This window comes from Lathamus discolor, chromosome 3 (genome assembly GCF_037157495.1).
Source record: "Lathamus discolor isolate bLatDis1 chromosome 3, bLatDis1.hap1, whole genome shotgun sequence".
Lineage (NCBI taxonomy): Eukaryota > Metazoa > Chordata > Aves > Psittaciformes > Psittacidae > Lathamus > Lathamus discolor.
The window spans coordinates 109,947,301-109,974,629 of NC_088886.1; the positions used below are offsets into that span (position 1 = coordinate 109,947,301).

General features: G+C 42.1%; 1 protein-coding gene across 7 annotated transcripts in view; it reads right to left on the bottom strand.

The window, feature by feature from the left end:
- Nucleotides 1-27,329, bottom strand: part of SGMS1 (sphingomyelin synthase 1) — a 101,580-nt gene that overhangs the window by 15,700 nt on the left and 58,551 nt on the right. For 2 of the 7 annotated variants that reach the window (XM_065671127.1, XM_065671126.1), the window contains one exon: nt 19,994-20,303. The exons of 1 other annotated variant lie outside the window; for it this stretch is intronic. The gene's annotated coding sequence lies outside the window, so the exon portion shown is untranslated. Of the gene's footprint in view, nt 1-1,277; nt 1,377-9,674; nt 9,694-13,179; nt 13,286-19,993; nt 20,396-27,329 lie in introns of those variants that run through there. 4 more of the 7 variants (XM_065671128.1, XM_065671125.1, XM_065671132.1 and 1 more) reach the window with 4 other exon arrangements.

Here is a 27,329-nt window from a genome sequence, read left to right on the forward strand (position 1 = left end):
CAACGACAACAGAAAGACGTAGGTAAGCAGGATTATATTCTCTGGGCCAAAGCACCAGCAGGAAAAATCAATGTCCAAACAGGTTAGCTTAAAAATGAACTGAAGCATTTAGGTTTGCAAGACTCCAGTGGATGTTTAGCAGCTCTTCAAGATAGATTTTACTGTTTCCATGGTATACTGCTACAATTCACATAAGTTTGTCATCAGCTAAAAACCAGTAGAAAAGTTAACGTGAAATTTTTTATTTTTGAAAAAAGGAACTATGTAATGAACTTAAATACCACACTAATTGCAAAAAGCTGTTCACTTCCAATACAAAAATTACCGGAAAACAGGTATTACTAGCTGGAAGCTCTTCCTGCATTTCTGAGACAGGAGCAGCATGAGATGGTGATCATGTGGCAGTGAATGCCACTAGCAAATTCCCAGGTTTGAGATGTTTATTAAATGAACAAAGAAAACACAGTTGTCCCCAGAACACAGAGAGGAAAACAGCAAGAACCCCTGTCTCCAGCCTGCAACCTGAGACCAAGCGTCTCCTTCAGGAAGCTGCAGTATCGTAAACACATAGTGACCTGAAGAAAATAATAGCATGGGAAAAAAACACTTCATATTTTCAAAAGTCGTATCATGCCTTCATCAGCTTAAAGAATATATTTAGCCTCTCACAAGCTACCACGTTTGTGTTTCATCACAGGGAGCAAAGTTACCACTAAGAAAAACCAAAATAATCTACACTACCGGCACGATTTAAGCAGATGTTGTATAAAACAGATACAGAGGTATGCTTCTATGTAAAATGTGACTGTGCTGCACATAAATATGTTCTTTGAGCTGTTACCTCTAAACTGAGCAAGAAACACGAGGTGCAGGTTTTAATCTGTTTCTCTGTGGAATGAACCAGGTCTGATGATTGAGAAAAGAAAAAGCTTTGGCAAAGGACTGTCAGCACTTTGCGTACACCACCTTTCCATTTGCTGGGCATGCCATGCATGCGTACACATTAAACCCATGTAGCAAACAGGGATGAAGATGAACATTCCCTCTTGTGAATATCCATGCTATTTCAGAACAGCAGAGGAGAGGATAGAGCTCTATTTTCTTTCTTGCTTTTTTTAAATGGGATTATATGTACTGAGGAAGGCTTTTAGCCAATGATTGCTTCATTATTCAAGTTGTGTTTAGCAAACTGATATTTAGTTACACAGCTCAGAACATGGCGGGTGGGGGGGGGGGGAGGAGGGAAAAGATGGATTGAATTATGCATGTTAACCCACATTAGAAACTCCTACCACACTTGACTGAAGGAGAGCAGCTCAGCTCTTCACCACGCTGGTCTCAGCTGTACTCACTGTAGCCACATTATCACAGGGCACCTGAAACCCAGAGTCTGGCATCAGCCATAGCACAAAGCTCAAGCATGAGCCCTGCATCCTTACGGCATGCCGGGGATACTCCATGCCAAGGAGAGTTGGTGTCACCAGCAGTTATGGGAAGATGTTTTGCCTCCAGCTCCCTGTTTAGCCCACCTGGGCATTAACGGTGATGTCAGCTTTGAGCTACCTCAGGCCTGTGGCTTGACTTGGTCACTGCAGACCAAGAAGGTGGAAACACCATCATCTCTGTGATGTCCGCAGTATTTCAGTCTCAAGTGGTGCACCAGTAATTCACAACTCAAAGATCTTCTATCTGTGTGAAGAAAACACAACACACCTTCACACTTGTCCTAGGGTAGACACTCAGGTTGCAATCCATGAGATGCTGCACCAAAAACTGTGTGGCATCAAATTCACAACTAATACTAATGGACCTCTACAGCCTTGCTGTTTCCCAGGGTAGCACCTTATAATCTTGATAAAGCCTAAGTTATTCTTTTAATCCTGTTACAACACCTGGGCTCTTTGTCTGCAGCAGGACTTAATTTCTTCATGCCATTTAACAGCTACATCAGCTGCCTCTCCAAGTTTTGCTTTACATATTCATCATGGATTTGGGGTTGCTGGAACACTCTGTATACCACAAGGTAGGGCAATATTAAACCTTTGCAATTTTAAATGCTGGAATGATTGAATCGCTGTCTCCCAAACCACTGAAAGGAGGAAAGCGGACCTTTAACTGTTATCCTCCTGACATACCAGCTTTTTTGATCTGACAACTCACCACAAGCCTCCTGTGTGCTTAAGGATTCAGGATCCCAAAGACATACTGCAAAGGAGCCTGTAGCCAAGCTTCAAACTACATCTCCATTGCCAAGGGAGGTTTAGATTGGATATTCAGAAAAAATTCTTCACCGAAAGGGTTGTCAAGCATTGGAACAGGCTTCCCAGGGAAGTGGTGGAGTCACCACCCCTGGAGGTATTTAGAAGACATGTAGATGTAGCACTTAGGACATGGTTTAGTGGTGGACTTGGCAATGCTGGGTTTATGGTTGGACTTTATGACCTTAAAGGTCTTTTCCAACCTAAAAATGATTCTACGATTACTTGCCATGCATATAACATGTCCTCTTGCTGTAGCTAAGCTAGTAAGTTTTAAGATGAGCTCTCTGTGGAGCCTAAATGAACAAGAATTGATTGCCAGCTGCAAACACTACTCCACTACTGGCACAAGAGTCATAATATGCTAGTGGAACCTCATGGTGCCTGGCCTTGGCGGCGTTACGAGAAACAGCAAATGTGTATGTCTTCTAGCAAGTGTGTGTGCAATCCCAGCCTACCACTATCATACCACCAGTGTGTAATTCACTATGGAGTACCTTTTGTAAAAGTACAGTAACTGATACTCACAGGAGGAAGACTTAGGGCAAAGATAATACTCTGCCAAAGATGCAGGCCATGGAGCTGAGAGTTAAACACACCTACCGTTCAGAACTCTATTTCACAACCTGTCTAATGGGAGAGGAATAGGCAAAAAAAGATGCTTTACTAACACTTTCCAGCTTGTCACATTAAAAATATCTTGTTTTCTATCATGCATTCATCAAAGCTTGATCAGGTGAGGCTGTCAGAAACTCATGGTTGTTTATAGGAGACTTAACAGACTCTGTTAAGGATACTCTGGTCCCCTTGCTTCCACAAAGGTCATCTTTTGTCCACAAAAGCTGAGGACAGGAGGCAAAGATGGGCATCAGCTGCTGCCAGGCCACATCCCACTGTCCCAGCAAGGGCACAGGGGTGGGCAGGGGAACGGATGCACACCCAAGCCTCCCCAGCTCTAATAGCGGTTGTCAGCCTGGATCAGGCAATTAAACCACTCTATCTACAGCTGATCTCCCCCATTAAGGAGCCTTTATCTGATACTGGTTAAAACACTAACAATGTGATTATCAGAATAATACAACTGCATTATGAAAACAATGCCATGTAGAACTGGTATCTCAAAATACCTACACACCACAAACCAAGCACAATGAAATAACTTCAGCAAGGGCTCTAGTCCCCACCTCCCCATGTTCCCATGACCTTGATTCCCCTGTTACCAACAAATATTAAAGTGCTAACTGAAAACTTCCAGATCCTTTTTCACTTTCCCAACAAGAAGTATTTCCCACCACCACCACTACAATCTGCCTGTATAAAGGTTGTTAAACAAGTATTTGAGAGTGCACTACACAACCCTGCATGTCAAGATCTGTTCTCTTTTGCATCGCTTTGTCAAAATGTCATTGTGCATAAAGACTAAACATGGGAGCAGTCATCTTTCTGATTAAAGGACAAGATAATCAGCAATAAAATCATCAGGTGACTAAACCTTCACACTTGATTTGATGACCAAGGTGCAGAAAACGTTACAGTTTTCTGTTTCTAGATCTGCTTGAGGGTAACTAAGCACTCATGCTGGACATCACTGTTTAAGATTTCGTTTCTCAAAGTCCATGGGCTCACCACTGAGCAAGTGATGGACATCCCCAGGCAGGCAGTGTGGGCTGTCTGGCATAGTTGCAGGGTCCACGCAGCAGTAACTTTCCTCCACAACACCAGCACTGGCTTACAGGTTAACAAGCTGTTCCCCATTACCTCTAAACATACAAGCAGAAAGCAGTACATCTTACAATTAACACTGATGAGATAAGCACACATCCACCTAAAACAGCAAAAAGAGACCCCCCAAACCAGTTTGTTCATTTCCAATTTCCTCCTAAAGCACCCTGAAACCCAAACAAAGACAACCTAAGTCTTCCCCAATCAAATTATGCCTTCCTCATGTTTGTACAGTGCTTTTCTTCTCTAAATGAGGACCTTTGCTGCCAAGGCAACAGTCACTATAGAAATAAGTTAAACAACCAGCCATTTCAGAAACTGCAACAAGTTCCTCACCAGCAGCCAAGGAGATTTTCAAATCCTTTCTGAGGCGGTGGGTGTGTTTCAGTTACAACACTGAGCATCCTTCCCAAACACCCCCAAAAATTTGAGATGACAAATGCATTAGTAAAAAACAGTGTTAAAATGAGCAAGGACCAGGGAAAACCACAGTTTGAAGCCATCATAGTGACATTTTCCTCCCCTTCGGAAAGCAAATGGTTAGATTCACACCAATTATGTGTGCACACATGTAAGTAAGGAAAAAAATCACCTGCTGTAAGGACTGAAATTTCAAAGCTTTAAAACCAACCCACAAGTGAATTCCCCAAGCCCCCGGTAAGCAGACGTTACACAGAGACCGAATACTCCGGATGAAAGCCGGAAGCTCTCATCCTGCATTTTTACAGCACAAAACAAATTGTAACAGCAGGGTCTGAGTCACTGCTAGAGTCACCTCCTCTACAGGCATTTTATCATAACTAACAATAATGCTCCGGCACCTCAATAACTGGACATCCTGTACTTGCAAGGAATCTCTGCACACCAATTTGCAAGGAAAAGGCAATGCCTGACACGAATTATGTGCTGGACCTTACTAACACTAACAAGCTCTCAAGCAATGTACCAAACTGCTTCACTCCAGGATAACTTTGCCTTGAAACCAGAAACAGCCCCTTGCAAAAGGCTGCACCACTAGCACACAAGAGATTGTTGCCATTTTATAACATTACAATAAAGCTGGGTTTGTGCTGCACATACAAAATATCTATAAGGATAAAATCAAGGTACAGATGAGCTCACAAGTTTCACAGAGCTCCAAGATAAGTTTCCAAGGTCAGTCCTTGATGGCAAACACTGTCCTGTGGATAGAAAGTCAGAGCAAGTAGAATTACTACTATGAAATGAGAGGATGGGATAAGCATGTGAAGCAACACCCACGTACTCAGAGTAGCTACTTACACAGCTTCAGAGAGAGAAAAAAGATTGCCTGCACACTGCACAAATCCCAGAGCGGCCTGTTTTTTCTAAATTACTCTATAGGAAGGGAAAAAAAAAAAACAACCCAACAAAAAACAGGCCTAAACCACTCCCCCCCCCCCCAAAAAATAATAAAAAAAAAAACAAACCAAAAAACCCAAAAGACAGTTCATGTGTCTCCTATCCTAGTTTAACAAGAAAATAAGAAATGGCAACCCACTCACAGGCAGAGATCTCTCAGTATGACAGCTCTGAACCCAAGCCCAGAGTTCAGTGGCAAAGATTTCAAAACGAAAGTACTTGCATCATATCTGAATAAACAAACAGCTCATCTTCAGATGGGAAACACCGCTAGTGAATATCTCTGCTACAAAAATTCAGCATCTATACTGCATGCATAGGTAACTGCACGCACACCTTCTGTGCTAGGTGATAAAGACACCTTTTCCCTCCAAACCTGATGAAGCCTCATCCCTTTGATTCTTTGTAGCCCTACATCTCTCTGCTCAACTTTCTTCCTCCCCTTTCTTCTTCCTTGCACTTTGAAGTAGTTATGGAAACCAGCAAACACTCACGAGAAGGCTTCACCCAACCAGCAATCTCATCACAGGAACACTTGCTAAGCAGAGCTTTTGTTTTGACACTATGGAAATCCTGCTTTGAGTGATCTGGGGGTGGAGAGGATGGGGTGTGAAGGGGAGGGCAGGTCCTGCCCTTAGACAAACAGCTATTTCAAACTGAAAAGTCTCCTGAAACACAGGAGGGAGAGCCAGGTGCCAGGACCCCAGCTGGAACATGTACGAGCTTTCCACCTAGGCCACGGATAACCCACCAAGTGCACATCTCATTTTGTAATGCACACCAAAATCCTAATGTCTAAATTCTAAAGTAACACCTGCAACAGAAGTGGAATGAATATTAGCCTGTTTCTGAATGGCTGCAATAGGAAACCCACCCCACTTGCTAACCCAAATGCTTTTAGTTCTGTGCAAGAAAGATGCAAATAACACCACAAAGTTAGTTTGCAGACGGGCAGGAATGAACCAGACAAAAAACAAACAAACAAAAACCCACAACAAAAGCAAACAAACAAACAAATAAAAAAAGCCCCAACAAAACCCACAACTATACTCAACTCCTAAGAATATTATCTTTGATAGAAAGTCGGTTTGTAGTATTGTAGCCCTTCACCCACAAAGCGGTGCGTGAAAATATTAACAGACCCTCACAAATCCTTACATGGAGGTAATTTCAACACCAGGATCATTAATTGGGCAGCAGACTTCTACAGCAGGACCCAACCCACCCACATCACTTTGCTACATACAAACAAAACCCTTTATGGACACCACAACACCCACTGTGCTCAAACCTTGCACATCTCTTTTCTGGAATGAAGCAAACTCAGGTGTTTTTGGGCTCTGGGCTCAGCTGGCAGCAAGCTGTGGCTGTCATCTTCAGCACAGCAAAACACACACGGGTGTCACACCTTGGGATCTGGGTCAGCCAAAGATAGGGCAGAGCTGGAAATAGATCCTTGTGTCCTCATGCAACCCCTGAGCTAACTGTTACTAAAGAGCACGAAATTACAAACAACAAAAGACCTCCAAAGAAAAAGAGATGAAACACTGAAAACAAGCCAAAAAGTGGTTCTTCCCCTACAAGGCACAGAAATGGGGAGAGGATGGGATAGGGCAGAAGGATAGAAACAAAAAAATAAGGAGAACAAAACATTTGTTACATGCTCTGTGTTGTAACTTATTTTAACCAAGTGCAGGTGTTTTGAGGTGTTTTGGGTTTGGGTGATTGTTTTAGTGGTGTTGGGGTTTTGGGTTTCTTCTTGTTTTGTTTGGGGTTTTTTTAATTACCCACATTAAATACCTAGAATTCATTTATTGTTAGAAACTCAAATTCGCGTTGAGCCTCTGGGAATCCAAGCAGAATGAAGAATTAAAAAAAAAAAAAAAAAAAGAAAAAGGAAAAAAAGGAAAACAGAATTAGGGAAGTTTTGCCTAAGGAAACTGAGGGCAATCTTGTGACTGATGGTAACGTTGATCTAAAATGCACACTACAGCATATTTTGCCAAATCAGCCATACACATTGGGTAAAAGAAAGCTGGCAGAAACTACAGTGAAAACAGAGCCTCACTGAAGGCTTAAACTGATCAATTGGTTTAGATTTTTTTAATATTTGGGTACGTTCCTGGACATGTATTAGCATCCAGAGCACAAAAGTTGCTTCCTCCAAACTGCCTTTCCCAGAGCTACAACTAACACAAAAGAAAACCAAGTTTACGCACCCAGAATCCTAGCCTAGAATGTTTCCGTATTTCATTTAAAATATGGATATTTCATTATTTATACCATACTTCTGAAGTCCAGCACATCAGATCCAGATCAAAAAGACTTCAAGCTGCAAGAGCTGAAATATAAATATCTGTATATATTCAGGCAAGATGCTGTCCTCTGTATTTCATCTGTTACTACTCATAAACCCACACAAAAGGCACACCCATCAACATTATTAAATTTCAATGCTATTACCCTTGTAAAACAAAACAGTTCCTGGGTTTGCCTTTATTAACTTAGTTTATATAACACATACCGATCCCTGGTCTGAAAGACATAACACCACAAGTATTCAAGATTATTTCTGGTGTAAATAGTCCTTATTCAGTTCTTGAACACATAATCCTCCTCTTTCCAGCAATACCTGTTCAGAGTTGTATCATAAATAAAATATTTATGTTTGGAAGATATGTATCTGTATGAAGGGAGGGAAAGACTCTTATTGCACATTCAGTCTAGAAACCAGAAAGCCAGGAAATGCTAGGGAGAAAAAGAAAACAACAATAAAAATAAACAGCCACATACACATTTCTTATTGCCAGTGAGTTACAGGTGTACAACCTCCGTGATGGGAACTTGCCATACCAGAGTCAGATCTACTGAAAATTCAGATGAACTGCTCTGGCATCATCCTTTTGTGATTAACTCTACAAGAAAGAAAAAACATCTCTGCTCGCTAAACTGCAGCCACCTTCTTTACTCTCTCCACTGCCAGTTGCATAGATGCCAAATCTCACCGTCTGCAGTGGAGATCTGCCACTGTTGGCATTAACACTTCATGGCAAAAACATGCTTATGTTCATTCAGCAAAATCTATTGTGGCTGAAAGGACAAATCCTCCCCACTGCCCACTCCATTCATTTAGCCTCTCCTCCTTTGAAAACCACAGTGCCAGAGAGGTACGGCAATTCAGTTCAGCTCTGTTCCCCTGTTCTAAGGGTCCCTATTTTTTTTGCCTTCTGTATGTAATTTCATGACTACTGCTTGGTGTTTCAGGACTGACGCTGCTGCTACCAAAGAGAGAGATAAGGAAAGATGTATCTTGCTATCTGACTGTTCTGGAAATTATTTCAACAACCAACTGAAAGCCTCACTACTAAGTTCCTCCTGCAGACATCCAACTACCCTACATTTTTTTCCTAGTGATACATTTGATGTATATCACATTTGCCTGCATCATGCTGTCCTAAGATCTTTATGGAAATGTCCATTAGCCACCCAGCAACTCTGGTTATGATCCCAGTGAGTATCTCAGGCAGGGTGTCTCTCAGCCATCCTTTCTTCTGCAGGTAGTGACTCCACTATCTGGCACACCAAACATGAAAGACTGGATGACTGCATAACAGATTCACATGCTGAACTGGTAGGTTTTGAACACATCAATTAAATCAGTTCAGAAAGTAACCTGTAATTCCAGCCAAACAAGAGAATCTCAGCTCCAGGTACTGGGTAAGTACAACTAGCATGTATTCATATCATGGAAATTAGGTTTGGAAATATGTTCTACCTCCTCTTCGGCCACAGAAGAGATGGAGGAATCAGACCCAGCCTGTTACCATCAGCATGACTGCCCAGCTTCTAGCACAAGTGTGCAGCCTCTAGCAAACTTTGCTTACTAGTCTAAGCATTTTCTTTTAACTAGAAGGCAGCAAACCGAGCTGTACATTACAAACTGTATGATGCACTTCCCAAAATCTGTTTCCTTTCATTAAATTGTACATTAGGCAGAAGGAGTTAAAGGTTTATAGCACAGTGCTAGACATAATACTACTTCCATGATCCACCCCAACATAAGTGTCCAAGGCCTACATCACAGTGCATACGCTTATTGAGCACATAACAACTGTAGCTCCCTGCGACGAACCATCCACACACTGTTCGTACAGCATCAAAGTGCTTAAGATAATTTCAGTTGGTTTAGAAAAGCTGTGTCCAACTTATAAAAAAAACAACCAACAACCCAGCATTCTGTACCAGAAAGTAGAATTAACCATTGAATCAATTAAGGGATGCCTGTTGCTCCAAAAGGATCACTGAGCTGCTCACCTGCAAAAAACAAGACTGGGCCTCGTAGCCCAGGACAAGCCCTGCTTGTTTACAGTGTTTGCAGCAGTGAGAAACTGCAGAAACCTGGTGCCATTATTCTTGTGTTCCAGCCACATAAAGAGGAATCAAAATAAACTGCAGGACAGGAAAAAAAGGAGAAGAAGAACGATTTAATTCTGTGATCACATGCACCCCAAAGCTTTCTGCAAGCAGATGGGTGAAGTCCGTATTAGTAAGGTATTAAGAAAAGCAAGGCAGTAATGCCAATGAGATGCAGCTTGAAAATAGTTGAACTCTGACCTGCCTCACTGAGTGGAACGCAGCTCTCCTCTCCCAGACGGATTGGTGTCAGCTATGAAGACATGGCTCTGCTGACTGATGAGAGCTCACAAGAGAAGTGGAGCATGTTGGAAAAAGCTGCTGAGGCTGAAGCTAAATGATGAATAGCAAAGTAGATAACGAAGCAGCAGCCACACAGGAGAGTGCAATACTCCTTTAAATCAACCTCCAGAAGCAACATGCAAAAGGCTTGCTGCAAATAAGCCCTTCCTGTAGGTAAACACTGAGAAGATGCACTCCCTAGAGATGTCTAGCAGGATGCAATTTCCCTGTTGCATACCTGGGCAAGCAAGCAAAACAAAGGAATAACAATTACACTGATATTTCTAGTGTACAGGGGCTTATCTGAGCAGAAGAGGGTTTCAGATGTTATGGTACTGCAGAAACTCATCTGATGAGGAGCCCTTCAGAGCAGGACGCTGGTAAAACTCCATCCAGCCACCTCATAGCAGGCTCCATGACTACGCAGCACTCCCCTCAGGGCCTGGGAAATGTATGAATGACTTCTGAACGCATTAGTAAAGAGAATATTTTAGGAGTACAAAACCAATAAGGGTCAACCTGACATAGCTGCTGCTTTACCTACCCATCCCATAGTCAGACTTGCTCTACAGGACTATCCTTGAGGGGCACTTTGACATGCATTTTTGGGGGTAAATCCCAAGAACACCTCCAGATTGATAAAACACGGCATTTTAATAAGAGGTCATTAAAAAAAAAAAAAGTAATAGTCTTCTATGTAGAAAGATCATGAAAATTCACCATCAGTCCTCCGGTAATGTCAGTGCTGTTTCTGCAAGCAGTACAGAGCTGCTGAAATGACTACTGACAGGAAAAAAGTACTATTTTTGGAAACGATAAAGTACTGTGAAGCGTTCATATCAAAAGATGTTAAACAGTCACAGTACTCTGCGTTTGGGGTTTGTTGGGTTTTTTGTTTGGAGTCTTTTTTGTTTGGGTGGTTTCTGTGTGGGTGAGGGTGGGGCTGCATTAAGAGGGACTGCACAGAGCACAAATACACATGAAATTTGCTTTTAAACATGTCATTTATCTGTCCTTAGGCATGCCAAAAACTTTTAATTGGGTCTGAAAACACCTACATTCACAAATATTTAATGTGGGCAAGGGGATGAAAGTACCATGGCAGAAATCCCAATGAAATACACAGCTCACCCTATGTAACACCACAATAGCACTGAAAAAGAGTGTATTATTATAGGTTTTATTTCACATCATTAGTGTAACAATGTAGGAACTCGATTTAATTTGATCCTGAGAAAAACATCTACTGCTTTGAACTGGTATTTGGCAGCCAAATTCCAAAAGCCTGACCTTACAGGAACAGCCGAGGAACTGCCATAAAGTACAGGCAAACAGCAAACACAACGGCTGGCACATGAACCAGTCCAGTCCAGTCAAGATGCAGCACACACATGCACATGGGTAATGTGTTCCCAGCTGAAATGCAAGACATGCCACTTGAGGCATCCGGTGAATTAAGATTTAAAGGGGAAAACACAAAAGCCAGTGGCTACAGCACAGCACAAGGATATCACGTCCCTACGTGTCACGGGGATTTCTCGCACTCCCCAGAAGGCACAACATGATCTGCAGGAGACAGGTTGTCAACAGCAAGGCTGAAAGCTCTCCTCACTTTCTGGAGGAGTAAGGAGGAAGGAACAATACTTAGAAAGACCCTGAGAAAATGTGGTACAGCCACAGGGGAGGGGAGCACCAAAGACAGCACCAGCCCAAAAATCAGGAAACATGCACTTCCTTAGTTTGCTAAAAGCCAGTTTTTGCCAAGTAACCAATTTCTGTACACTCTTCATTAAATAAAATATGAAGGGCAGGCAGAGACGTAAAATATAAATGCATTCACTTCCATAAGCAACAGGCCCTATTATTGTACATGCTGCATAAATCATTAAGGACAATGGGACTTATGTCCCCTAATGGAGGGCACAGAATTCAGGGTCAGTTAGCAGGCAAGGAACTTTCATATTAACAAGTGTTGCATTTATATTTGTGGCCCACACTGCCTAGAAATAGCAGAAACCGCTTTGGTTCATGTATTATTTAGTTAGGCCAAACAGGTAAAAGGCAGAATCAAACCTCAAGACAAACATCATGTGATTTTGGTGTGGATCTCCACCAAATATAACTTGCAATGGGATGGCAGGACACTCACCAGTTTGGTAATTAAGCCAGAATGGCTGAAGTGATCCTTCCAACAGACTTCTCTGCAAAGCTGCCTGAAGCAATGAGAGTAGTTATGAACTGCCCTATTGAAACTGGTTGCTGTATCTGTTTTCCTGCACTTTACCACGCGCGTGAGCGCAAACATGATGTCTTTACAATTTCAAGTGTTAGCAGGTGGAAGTACTGCTTTGGCAAATTTCCCTGGGTAAGAGTAATAGCTACCTATAGAAGACTTGCCTCTAATCACTGCCTTTTCTTAGTATTTTTTATTTCAGGCAACTGACTGACATACTGTTGCAATGCTCCTGTTTACAATGCACAACATCTTTCTCTTTTCATATTCGCAACATCTGATTCAAAAAGCACAGCAGCTTCCAAACAACTGGCGACTGGCACCTCGAAGTTCAACTGTGAAAACTGTATCCAGGTGAAAACCACCTTTCAGCTTGAAAATTAGATATGTCATCTAAAATATTTTCAAACTATCTTTTTACTGCTCTGTATGTACAAAGTGGACTTGAGGTGGCCTTCAACTTGCAGCCAGATGAATGAATTCAGGGTGAAGACCGTGCTTAGCTGTATAAGCAGCTTCTCTAAGGACAGGACATGCAACCTTTCACGCTACTCTTATCTAACATACAGGCCTATGAAGCTCAACGGGTCCCTGCTAAAGCTCCTAAAATAGCAGGTCTGTCCCAAGCATGGGGAAAACCCAAAGCTCACGGCTGCCTCCTCCCCTGATTATTCAGAGGTTCATAGAATCATAGCATAGTCAGGGTTGGAAAGGACCTTAAGATCATCTAGTTTCAGGCCCCCTGCCACAGGCAGGGACACCTGGCATTAAACCATGTCACTCAAGGCTCTGTCTAGCCCAGCCTTAACTGAGCAGAACTGAAAGTCATCTTCATACCCAAAGTGATTTCTGAGTATAAAACCCCTTTTGCTTATTTTGAAAGGTACTTACAGACAGAAGCTACTCCCTGTTTCAAAGCTCTGCTGGATTTATTGATGCAGACCCATGATTCATCACTACAGCAAGCTGCAGGAGATTAACTGTATTATGCTGGAACCTATTAAAATCAGGAAGGAAAAAAAAAAAAAAAAAAAGAGTATTCATCCCAAACTGACACCTAGGCCAAAAAAAAAAGTGTGAGTGTCCATGACCTCCAGCTTTTTTTCTTACTTTTCTTTTCATCAGCAGTAACATCTTTTCTCCCTCTGTTCCCCCATCCCCTGCAGCTTGTTTCAGCCCTTCATGTCAGACCCTCCCCAGCCAAGCTGCACACGCTCCAGATTAAAGGTCAACCAGGTTAGGAGAAAATGGAGATGCTGCTAAAAGCACGGCAGTGTGAAACCATCACCCGGAACAGAGGGCAGAGTATTTCAGATAACTTCGTGACAGACAGGCACAGTGAGCCCCAGCAGCCTCCTTGTCCTCCTCCCCTTCCAAGGGTTTTTATAAGAAGGAGAATCAGTCTGAAAGGACGACGAGAACTGTAAATAAATTATGGCCCTGTTCATCAATTAGATCAGCTGCACTGAAATGAAAGCCACAGCAGGCTCAGTAATCACTCAAAATAAACTCCTCTGACCGATCAGTCCTGTGCTGATGGCTCAATTACGCCCGGGAAGACCGTTACAGAACATTAAACATTAACAAAAGCCTGAGCCTGTATTACATCTCTCCCAGATAAATCTCAATCAGTAACTGAGTGCTTTTAGCTTAAGTAATCCTGAATTACTAGATCAATTCTTTTCCCACCTTTTCCTCACAAGCTGCAAAAGCCAGACCACCACATACAGGGAAAATATTTGCAAACAGCCCCTTTGCTAGACAGCTACATTTTTATTATACTGGAAGGATATTTTCACCTGGTTTGGGAGAGGGTTGTTTATGTAAATCTAGTAGCTCAAATCAAAACAGGGGCAAACTGTTCTGGCTTTACGAGGGTTTACTCTAACCTCCCTAGAAGTACTTCTTCATTTCTCTAACAATCCAGTCCTTAGCAAACAGTTGCACCACTTATTTCTTCTGCAAAAAGACCACGAAGACAAAAACACTCTTAACATAGCAGAGAGCTGCTTTCATTTCTCATTTTGCTTTTGCAATACATTGTTTGCTTTTCATAGCTTCAAGTTTAACAGGACTAGAGATACCCTTGCTACCTGAAGCATCTCTTCATTACCTCTGCAACAGTACTAAAACAAAAATAAAGTTTCTCAAGGCTTGCCCAGTTCAGATCCTTGCTGTTCTAACCAAGATACACAAACACGTCATAGAAGTCTGAACAATGCCAGGATTTCACTGCGGATTTAGGTAGGGTGTGACTAGTTTAGAACAGATAAACCAAGACCACAAAGAAAAGCACGTGGCTGAGATTAAAAGAGAAAATTTCAAAACACAAAAGGGATCAGAAATAATAAGGAAAAAACCCAAAGAGCTGGGAACAGTAGGAAACTAAAATTAAAGATGTACCAAAAATAACAAGCTGGTGGTCTTCCTACCAAGTCCTCCTCATCCTCAATGCTTAATACCAGTTGCAAAGCATCAGCTTCCCAGTATAAATAAACTGGATTTGACTGAGTTCAACTTTTCAGTTTTTAAAGATGAACACAGTATAACAGTGTCGGCATTCCTGCTTGACTACTTAAGTGATCTTTCGAAAATCTGCTTGACTACTGAAGTGATCTTTTAAATTTATACATATCACTGGGACCAACAAATTTTTACTCCAGGTAATATGAAAAGCAGCCCAGTAACAAGGGACAAAGCATGCTCAAACATTTTGAAACTTAGCTGAATAAAACAGGCTGCTTGTCTTCAGAATTTTAGTCCACAGGCTGAAAGAGTAACTTCAATTCTTAAATTCACTTCTAGAAGACAGTATAATTCCGGTTTCACAGACAGAGAGGTAAAGTTTGACTTTATACCGAATTCCACCAAGCTCTCAATATGCTTTTATCTACAGCCTCTTGAAAAGAATAAATGCTGTTTGTATTCAAGTTATTTGCTCAGGTAAAGTGTTACATTACAGGTCTTCTGAAGTAAGTATTATATAGCTAAATATTATTTAGCTGTGTTTAAGTAACTGCTATTTTCCCTCCACCATGTCCTGTGCAAGGAATTCCCTGTACACATCCTGTGGTACAGCGCACTTGCTGGTTTTTAGGGTCCATCTAGGACAGATATATGGGATATCTGAAATGCCCCTGGGTATTTCCTTCTTCTTCTGGCACTGGACTGGATTGTTCACTGGTTATCGATGTGTGGCTAAACCAAGAGGAGCTCACCTGAACCAAGGAGCAGCTTGAGAAATCACAATGCTCTCAAGACTGACAGAGTTAAAAAAAACAAAAGCAAACAAAAATAAACCCAAGCCCCCAAAACCAACGACAAAAAAATAGAATCAGGAAACAAACTTTTCAGCAAAGAAAATAATGGTTTCCTTAACTGGCTTTTGCCCTTATTTTAAAAAAGGCAACAGAAAACATATCCAGACAAGTTACAAGGACCAGTGATAACCACAAGGAATAGCAATAAACACTGAGTGAAGAGTTGCTGACAAAGCACTGTATAATGGCCACTTCCTAAAAGCAACTCTTAAAAATCCTGCTGCTTACAAAGCACACAATATATTTACCCTTGGCTTGTCCATTGATTACCTTTCTCCTGACACTTTACATGTTTACTGCAAAACAAAGTGTCTTGTAAGACTGCAATATTGACCAAGCAAGATATTTACATTTAGTAAGTGAAATTATAGCCCCCGTACTTTTTATGTGGGTTTTCTTTTTTTCCAGCTACTCAAACTCTCCCCATAAACTATCATAATACGAACAATTTAAACAGCAAAGTAAAACTCCTTTGCTCTTAACTTGGGTAGACTAACCTGAATTAGCTCAGCCCCAGCTAGAAGTGGCAGCATGCATGCTGTAGCTATGATTTTTAAAGCCAAGCTGAGCACACAGGAGAACTGAGATACAAAGTGTTAAGCTGCTTACCTGAATTCAGCTCCGACTCCTGCACACCTAAACTAGGGTTATTTGGGCCAGCAGAGTTCAACAAGCCTTTTCTTGGAGGTATCCCCTCCCTTTACCCTCCTCCCTTGTCCTTGGGTGACTGCATGGAAAATTTGCTTTTCCTGGTTTTCTTCTGGGCTGTGTGGACAAAGCAGCTGGCTGCACAGCCACAAGAACATAAGCAAGTCCTTTCCCTTTCGGCGGCAGCAGTGAGTTGTCAGAGCAGCTTGGCTGTATGTTGAAACCCTACCTCGTTCCCTAATCTGCCTTTCTATTATTAACCAGTCATTTCCCCCACCTTCTTTGCCATGCAGACAGCTGCAGAAAGCAGCTGGAGACAACCAAGTACTCCATCAGGCTAATTTTCCTGGCAAAAAAAAACCCAAACCCATCCACAGGCCAGCGGCAAGCGCACAAGGGGCAGCAGAGATAGTCTCAAATGCTATCCTGAACCCCTAGCACAAAGTACCTGAGAGGGAACAGAACTGTATTCCTTTTCCCTGTCCCTCATGGCCACAACAGCTCTTACTGAACACAGAGCTTGGTGACCTGGTTGTCCAAAGGACTGCTGCTGTCCTGGTTGTCCGAAAGGTTGTTGCTGTTCAGGCTGGCTCTCCCAGGAGAGAGATGCCTTCTGCAATCCAGCATTACCATGTGATACAGCATTTGAGAGCACTTGCTCCACTACGGAGACCTCCTCCAACAAACTCACATCTCTTTGGGAAACGTCTGGATTTGTATTCTCCTCCAGGTTTGGGTATCTCCTTCAGGTACTTGGTACTAGATGCAACACAGACATGCAGCAAACCCTGAATTCTCTCCTCACATGGTAGAACAGCTTTACAAAGCTCAGCAGCCACCCTGTAAAGTTAGCCAAGCAAAAAGGGCACTTTCCTGAGCAACAAGAGCAGTTTTGAGCTTTCACCAGCACATGGAAACCTGGGGCTGTGCAAAGCACTAAGCCATGTGGAATAGCACAAAGCAGGCTTTCGGCTTTAGGATGTGTTGTTTTATTTTTTGTTTGTGCTTCTTTTTTGTTGTTGTTGGTTTGTTGGGGGGAGGGCTGTGTTTGTTGTTGTTGCTGTTTTGGTTTTTTTAGAGTCGGGTCCAGGTTTCAAGACTGTGCTCTCAAAGGTCTTACAGGACCAGCTATGCTCAGGAAGAAAACCAAAAATCTCCTTGTAGGACCTTTGGCATTAGACAGCCAGGCTGAGAACTTGGCACCTAAAACAACACAGCTTAGGGAACGCAAAGCCTAACTCCAATGTCAATTCAGGGAGCTTAAGAATTTAGCTGGAAGTTTTGAGTCATGGTCTTGGATGTAGACAACAAGAACAGCTTAAACCCTTCTTGAGCTAAGTCCTTTCTCTTTTTTCAAGCAACAACTTTAAGCACTGCAAATGAGGCTACTTTTGCTGTTCTCCATATGATGTGTTTTCATATGCTACGTATTTTCTGTATTTTGAGTTACCTGCACATATTTTCTGTACTTCAACTTACTTGCACAAAATAGGCTTACTGCAAACGCAGACAGGCCTTTACAGATTATAAATATCAAATGCCTTGGAGAAATCCATTTCCTATTTGCCTACAGAAACAAATGTCAGGCAAAACAGAAGTCTGGTGTAGAATTAAGCACAGCTAGACCCACAGCAAATCTTCCAAGCTCAAACAGGTTTGAATCCCAGGGAACAAAGATGCTGAGCAAAACAGTCCATCAGCCCTAAACCCATTTAAAATTAAGTTTCATTAAATGAGTTGCAGCATTTACAAGTAGGCATGTGGCAGAAACTGATGTGATTCAGCAACTGCTATGCTGCTGCTGTGGCCAGGGGAGAGAAACCCCACCATAAACTCAACGGCCCATATCCACATTCAGCACAGGTAGCAGATAGGTATGAAAACCTGTTCCTCACTACACACACTAGCAACAGCCTAAGAAAGTACACTGCTCTTGTCAGTTTGTGGGTAACCACGCATCTTAGTCGCTGGTTTCTGCAAAAATCTTCCTGGCCTCAAGTTACTTTAATGAAGACCTGAATATTGATTCCCACCTCAAACTGCTTCACAGAACAAGCTTCTTGCTCACATGAAATAAAAGCATCATCTACGTACAGTTTCTCCAGCACAACAACAATGCATGAGCTAATCCCACCAAGCAGCCTGGCATGCTGTGTTTTTCCCCTCTGCCTTAGCTGTACCTGCTCTCTTAGGAAAATATTCTTTATGCATGGGGAGGTGGTCCTCTCCCATTCTTAATCCACTGACCTAAATTGCTTGATTAACCAGTACAAAAATCACAACAGCAGCAAATACCCACACATGAAACCAAGATCTGCAAGTAACTTCACTTCTCACCTCTGGAAAAAGGGAGTCTCAGAGGTCAAAAGCCTCTTTAGCGGCCTTTACAAGAACTGCGACCATGTGCTAATGATTTACCAGACAGTACTCTAAGCAGGTATTTCATAAGAGCATGTTTTGTTATGGTCTACTTTCCTGCCTTCATTTGCACAACCAAATCAACTTGCCTACTTCACAAAGGAAGTAGGCATGGTACTACTTAACAGGACAAGAAGAATTTAATGCTCCTCTAAGCTTGCTTACCCCATCCTGCTTTAGAAAACAACTTTATATATATATATATATATATATATAAACCCAACTTTATATATATATATATACACATACACAGACTAAAAAATAGTGCCTGAAGTAGCTCTTCTATATGTATGTATATCTGCATAAACACAAACACATATACATGCAAAAACACACAAAGAGATGAGCTACTACAGGCACAGGGGGTTTAATTTCTTCCCCAAAAGGTGAGTAAAAAAATTCAGATTAAAGCATTCAGTTCAGAAGAGATTCACAGTGAGGAGAAAAGGCATCTATACCAGAAACACACAGATAGGACCACGTACCATGGAAACACCCAGCTGTGTACCTAAGAGCTTAATGATAAAGTTGTATTACTCCATCTGAAGCTTTACAGCTCATCAAGAGGATTTCTGTTCCACATGACTCCTTACTGTGTTCCTCTACACACCCAGGGCCACCCTCCTTTAAAAGCAAAGTATTCACGTTTTGGGGCAGTGGGTGACACTGTGACACATGCGTATCAGCACAGTTGCTTTGTACAGCTGCTAAAAAACCTCAACAATTTTTTGCTCTTACTGTTTCTCTCTGTTGCACTCACTGCAATTGCCCTGGAGATACTGGCAGCAATTAAGGAGGGGCTGGGAGACATGCCCAAGATGGCAAAAGGGACAGCAGCTTGTCCCTGACTTTTTGTTTCTGCAAGCAAGCACCACTGCCATGCGGCATAACTCTGATTACCTCGTACCTGTATGTCGCAAACAAAATCTCCAAACCTAGAAACCATGGAGAGACTTTATGTCTCAATGTCCAGCCACAGTGAGATATGAACCTACTTCAGAGACATGCTGGACCCTGGACATAATTTGGGGAAACAAGACTGGGTTACTCACCAGCCATGTAACTGCCGCCCTGGTTGGCTGGCAGCATGGCTGGCTTTAAGGGGGAAGTGAGGGGAGGGAGGAGAACCAGAAGCTTGAGCGTCACCTTTAAAAATAAATAAATAAATAAATAAATAAAATGCCCAAAAGCCGTATTTTAGATCTTACTGTTGTGAGTCCTCCAGCTTGGCTTCCAAAACACAAGCCCTGGCGCTTCACGAGCAGTTAAACATGCCTCTTAACTAAAATGAGATCATCCAGAGGCAGAGAGATACTCACCTATGGAAATCAGGCAGCAGATAACAGCAGTCAACTTTTCCTCTTCCCAGCTACCAGCCAGACACGATGTTTATGGCAAGAGGAGAGGGAGACAGCAGCGAGGCCTCTGCAAGCTGAAGCGTTTTACGATCCCTCCCCGCTGCTCGAGCAGAGCGACTCCCGGACCTGAGGTTCCCGCTGGCGTCTCCTTCGTGAGTCGAACTTCCTTCAAATTAAAAGTTGCCTTTCAACTTTCCCGGCGCAGGCAGTGCCACACCAGCTCCGCAAGCACTCCTCTCCTCCTTGCTCCCCAGTCCCGCACAGGAAGCGCCTGGAAACGAGAAGCACAAGAGGTGAGCGGTCCAGCGGGGGCCACGAAGCAAGCACCCTCCTGCTGCCGCCGCTCCCTCCCCGGCCACAGTGTCTCACCCCGCCGAGTGCGTCAGCAGCGGGCGAGAGGAGGAGACAGAGGAGGAGGACGGCCGGGAGCACCAGCCCCGCTGGAGGGCTGCAGTTTCCTACAGCTGCCGGCGCAACGCCTCGCAGCAGCTCTGGGTTTTACCAGCAGTGTAACAGCTAAAACATGAGGAAATCAAATCATCACATAAATTCAGATCTAATGATTCTTAATGTGTGCAAGTGACCCAAAGCAAAGCCTTGCATTAGTATTACTTTTCAAAGCCTCAAGATGACATTGTGAATCTGTGTCAGTGCAAGGAGAAAGAACTCAGTTTTCCAATATATGTATAAACACGAGATGTTAAGTCCCACCCTATCCGTAAACAAATAAACTCCACAACAAAACACCACACTAAAACTAAGCAAAATAACAAATTCCCCAACCTGGCAATGAAGTTTTTGGCCACATCCCACTGCTGCCAGCAGCGGCAGAGTCCCTGATTGGGCAGCATCACTGGTCCCTGGGGGCATGCATTCAGCCTTTATCCCAAAGATGAACCAAGGACTAGAAACATATAGGACCAAGAAAGCTACCCCCTGGCAGAGATGAGCTGGAAAGGAAGATGTGAAGCATCCCCAGTGAGCATGAGAGGGAGTTCAGGATGTCTACTGGCTGCTCCCCTTGGGACAGCAGGGAGGTCCACATTGACTACAAAACCACAAAACAAAGCAGACTGAAGCCACATGTTGGAAAGACTGATGATCTGAGCAGCACTAGCAGAGTGTTTTCCAGCAGCTTACATGACGACAAGGACTCTATGCAGTCCACTGGCTGCTGCACGTGAAAGAGATACTGTCCAGAAGTGAACACAGAGGCATATAAAGCAGCCTGTTTACAATCCAGAGATGAAATAATGTGGAGGGGGTAGGAGGAAACAGACACCAGTATTAACACATAGCAGCACCTGAACATCCCTAGAGAGGCAACCTGTTGTCAATAACACTGACAAATCTGCAGGGCCACATGGAAGAAATATAAGGTGGAAAAATCTTTTCAGAAGCCACACAGAGAAATCCTGCCATACTAACCTTGTCATACAGAAAAGAAACAAAAAAAATGCTTTTAAGGAGTAGTTGGTTTGGGTTTGTGGTTTTGTTGTGGGAGTTTTTTAATAGATACATGCCCCCTGAGTATGGCCCACCAGTCCTTGTTCCTAAGACATGTAGACAGCTATGTATCAAAGGCAACAGCGTGTTCGTGAGCAGCTCCTCCGCAAAGCCGAGAAGCCAAAACAGCCCATGGGTTTGTCAGTAACCTTCAAATACTGGTGAAGACATGGGTGGGGAGAAGGTTTTGATTAAGGGCTCCGAACATCAAGTTGTATGTCTGCAAGCACCAATTCAAGGAAAACAGTCAGCCTCCTGTTAGTCAGAGTACCCACCCAATTCGATTGCCTTTAATTAATTCTTTAAGTCTTTTTTTTTTTTAAAGATCAACAAAAAAAGCAGTTTGTTTAAATGGTCCAACTTGGTCCTTTCTCAAATAGTTTCTTTCCTAATTTAAGAATTAAAAACCATAGACTCATTCTCCTTCTCCTGCAGATCATCATTAATATGGGAGCTGGCAGACTCCAGCTGAAGAGAACCAAATATTGGATTTCCTTTTTCATAGCTCTTTTAGGAAGGGTCTTAACTGTTAAACTGCCAGAAAGCCAGAGACAAGTCCAACTCAGCCCATTTTATTTAAAATCTGAGGAGGAAATGCTGATGAGCCACTAGTGAGCTCCCTATGCCTTTTCCCCCCAACAGTTTTAAAGTAATTGAGCTCTGTAATGCAAAACAGATGCATCTGCCCAACCTCATCCTACTTTCTAGGAGGGATTCTGGAGTTGAACTAGTAATTACTCAGTACCTAAAGATTTCTTACATGTAATTCAATTGGTATCAATTCTGTAAATTCCTTCCACTGAGCTTATATATGAGGAATTAAAGGTTTAATTAGGAGACACAGTACAGGCTATGGACTCATTATGTAGGTGACACTTATGCCTACTTTGGACCATTACAGACGTCATGGGACAGCAGAAGTCACCTGGTGAGGACAGAGGCCAACTTAACTACTTACTTCTGACAATAAATGCATTCATATTTTACAAAAATGCCCTTTTATTAATCCAGCAGATCTTATCTTGCATTCCCCCCCACCCCAACTCCCCATACAGTGATCCACAACTATATGCGTTAAATGACCTCAAGGCATGTAATGAAGCCAGCCCTGTTTTCCCACAAGTAAGGTGGGGCCAGAAGGGAGAAGAGATGACAGTTTGACAAGTATTACAGGTACTTAAAAGTGAGCTTTGGGAACACCTTTTCAACATGTTTAATCATTACGCATTTAAATATTGTATGTGTCCAGACAGATACAACTTAATACTCGATAAAGTCCTAAGCAAATAAAAAGAAATATACTTAAATTCTTCCAAAGTACATGCAAAGGATTTTTTTCTTCTACACAATTTGACCAGGACATATTTAGCCTAAGGGCTAAAATGGAGAACAGCCTGAACTGATTACATCATTTTCTTTCTATAGGTCTGAACATCTGGGAATGTGGTTCTCAGTTTCATGGCTGCTGCTCTGCTTCATCTCCATCTTCCCATATCATGCTTCAATGTGAGGATGACCATCACTATAAAAAAGAAGAGAGATGACCACCAAGTGTTGACCTTTTGCTTCATTACTGATCAGAACATGAGCTATGTGACATAACAGTAGATTTAAGATTGACTGCTGGCACCTAAGAGAAATAGCTTCTACCAAGCTTCAGTGCTAATGTTTCTTGGTAATTCAAGAGACACAGGCGCTGTCAAGAGAGCAGCCTTCCAGCACCTAGAGGTACAACTGATACACAGAGAGTGGCTTTACCTTCTCCTGTCACTGGAGCAAGAAACATCATAAACCAGTGACAACATCTAAAGCAATGCATTTCTTTCTCCTTAAATTAGTAAGCAGCTGTCCTTCCAGTGCAAGGCTTTAAGGAAGGAATACATGCCTGCCTTTTCAGGAAGCCTTTCTGCAGGACTCAGCAAGGAGGCATGTGGCTTGCTGGCTCCTGAGGACCACTACCAGCACAAAAGCGGGTACAAGTTCAAAGACCAATTACCAGTTTCTAGGATCAACACCTATCAGAGAAGACACATTCATATTGCTTCACATGAGCATTATAAATCCATACATCCACCACACATATCCCAAGAACCTTTTAAGCTTTGTTTGCTTGTTTGGGGGAGTTTGTTCATTTGTTTGGGGCTTTTTTGTGTTTTATTCCTTCAATTAACTTCATTCTGGTCACTGATACAATAGGGGGGAAAAAGTGCTACAGCAGCATTAAAAAGCTACTTTAATCTTCATTTGTTTCAAAACACTTTAAAACACCACATTCAACAACAACTCAAGGACACGTTTTAAAAAATTATTAAAAACAGATATCCAATTCCCTTCACAGTGAAGCTATTTGGTCTTAACTACAATGTGACTACCCGCTCATTTGAGAGGATACATTTGCTATTGCACTGTTTGCTATAAGCATCAAACCTTCTACTTAGCCTTTAGAATCACAATATGCTGAACAATCCATGCCATTCTAAAATTGCTCCTTATTACTCTTTCAGCGCTTTCACCCCACAAAACAAGTGACCTAGTTTATAGCAAACTCACTGGGCAATCTGTTACATAGATTTCACCAGAGATGCTGTGAATGCAACAAATGCTGTTGCTTATTATTTATATCAAGCTTCTTATTTCTTCCAGCTCCAAGCTGGCATTTTTTAACCACCTTTCTTAAGCCGAAATGTCTTCACAAACAAAATCTTCACACACAAAATTGAGGACATTGCTGTTTTGAACAGCTCTGGCAGAGACCTTCCAGCACATCTGCTTTTTGATCCAAAAATTAAGCCCTTTTTATTAAAGATGCAAAAATCAGTCATTGCTAAAAAAAAACCTGTTCTGGCCATCATGGCTCCACCATATCTTTCACAGGTTTTCAACCAGCAAATATATAATTTCCTGTTTGATATAACACATTAACTTGAATGCCAGAAGCTTAAAAAAAGTCACAGTGGACACTCCCCCAATCTATTACCTTTCCTACTGAGAAATGACCTGAAATTTTATTACATGTATAGTATAATAATAATTTATTATTACTACATCTGTATTACAGCGCTAACAGCCACTACAACTTCTTAAGTGCAAGTCTGTTAAGAACAAGCAGTTGCTTTTCAAACTGAAAAAAATGTCATTAAATTTCCTGTAATGGGGTTCTGATATATACTCGGAATATTAAAAGGTTGAGTTTAAAATCTATGAAGTATTAATAAAAAATTTTCCAGAAATGCCAGGTTAAGTGTTTAGGTGTATCAAGCACAAAGGGTGGTTCCAGGGTACAGATGCACTCATCAGCTCCAGCAATTAAGTTTCCAGAGAGAATGCTGTGTCATGTAACTTGTGACTCGTGGAGCAACGTCTGGAGGAAACCACACTTCTTTCTTTTCCTATAAAAAGTTCAACCTGCTTTTGATTTGAACCAAATTACCTGAACAAAAAATCTTTCCTCCAACAAAGGAGCTAATTTCAGCATCGCTTGTGTGAGCATGCGTACAAGGACAAAGGTGTGTTTTAAATCACTTGCAAAGAAGATGATCATGCAACTTGGTAGCAAACCACTGTCTTCTGGAAAGATCCCCTGCTCCTCCTTCGGAAGTAAATTAAGAAATATATCATGTTTTATTTGAACGCATGTTTGTACTTTGACCTCAAATCAGTTTTGCAACCTCCCAGTGCTTTGGCTGGCTAACCGGCTCCTAGGCAGCTCCCAGTTCACTCCCTTTCTGCATCTGACCCTGGTCACAGTCACGGGACTCTACCATGTTGCAACAGCTCTAATGGGTCACACATACCTATGCACCCCTGTGCACTCACTGTGACTGAAACCCATAAAAAGGATGGCAGAAATACCAGTGGGATCCCTGGAGGTCCACCAGGACATGAGACCTTTTGCTACTGATGAAGTGATTCTCCATGCCACTTGTGTTGTCCAAGCCATGGAAGCAACTTAAGTCTCTGGGATTGTTGTCTAATTGGCATCATCTTTCTAAATGGATAAAAATCAGTCATTTTGCTCATCACATGTGCTTCCCTGGGCTACAACATGTGTACACCCTTCTCCTGGTTAAACACCATTGGCTGCCCTTTAGATAGAGAAGAACTAAGATTTTCTCATTAGCAGCTTTGCCATTAGAAGCTAGGGCTGCTTTACAAAGTCAAGCTCCCAGCACATCTCCAGAAGCAAGAGTAGAGAAAAACAAGGTAGCACACTGTTACTGCAACTCACTTTCATACAGGAGATGTGCAATCAGATACCAAGTTGATTGGTACCACTGGGATCACATTTTAACCTAGAAGCGTGAAGCTTTCCATGAAAAATATAAATAATACACCCTTTTCAAACTCACCATCTCAACTGGAAGTGCATTTTGCACACAGCAGGGCATTATTCATACGTGACTATATGTCACATCCAGCTACAGCGCTCCCAGCTCATGAAGTGCCACTCCTATTCCCTGTTCCACTTACTTTTAAGTCTCATTATCCAGCTGTGTCAAAATGCTCTGGTTAAAGTCACTGCCTCAGAACACCAATTTGGTTGTATTTCTTCCAAGCCCCAAACCACAACCCAAAGGCCTCTGTTTATAGAAAGGCAACAAATACTGTAATGGGACACAGGTAGCACCATAGATTTTTCCAACAAAGAGTTAATTCCTTTGTTATTTGTCCCATATCTTGCTGCAACGTTGCTGGTTTTGTATACCAGTACTTGGGCACCTATCAGCTGCTCTGGCTTCTTTAAAGCTTTTGACAGATCCAGTTGGCCTTACCCAGAAACACGGCATGTAGTGATGGATGCCAGTTGCTGCTGTCATCCAAGAATCAATCAAGAACCTTTCAGGAAAATACCCTTGCTCATTTTAAGTATGGCTGGCTGGATATAGCAAGTCACTAATTTATTATGCATAAACGGAGCCAAAATATCCATACTTGGGTACTGCAGAGCACTGCAAGCAAAATACTTCTCCTTTCATTAAAAAAAAAAAAAAGAGGAAAAAAAAAAAGGTAGTTTATACTGAATTCACATTTCATGAACTCATGGTACCATCAGTTTGTAGGCCTGCCCAACAATCCCTGTATTAAAAGGTTTAATACTGTATACAAGGTTTAATACTGCACTAATGCTGATCTTTACGCCAAGGAGGAGCAGAGACAGAAGACTTGTGATTTTCTCCCCATCTCCTCTTATTTTGCTGCAGCGGCACTGTACCCTTCTTCAAATACCAACTTCATGCTCTGATGATGCTATCTCTTGCTCTTCAAAAAAAGACCTAAAAGAAGCCAACACCTTCCAGCACAATCAATAGCTTCTTAAAAACCCCAAAATGAGGAAAAAAACCAAAAACAAGGAAAAAAACCCAAAATGAGGAAAAAACTCAAAAATGAGGAAAAAAATCAAAAACCACCCCCCCTCCAAAAAATCTCCTGAAGAAACAAAACCAAAGGACACCTCCCCAAAACAAACAAAATCACACACACACAAAAAAAAACCAAAAAACAAAAAAACACACAAACAAAAATAAAACCCCAAACAAACAAAAAACCCAACCAAACAACAACAGCAAAACCATGAGTTAATAGGTGGCCATGTTTCATGCTAAAAATCAACAACGGGTCTCCTGGGTGTGGAGGGCTTTTTTTTCCTGTTAAACATAAACTAACCCAGTCTCCACATCCCGAGTATTTCTTTGCACACCATGAAGACTCGCACAAAATACAAACCAGGGAGAAATCCAACTCCTTAATTTGCAATATACTTTTCAGCACCTTAGTAGGACATTTCATTATC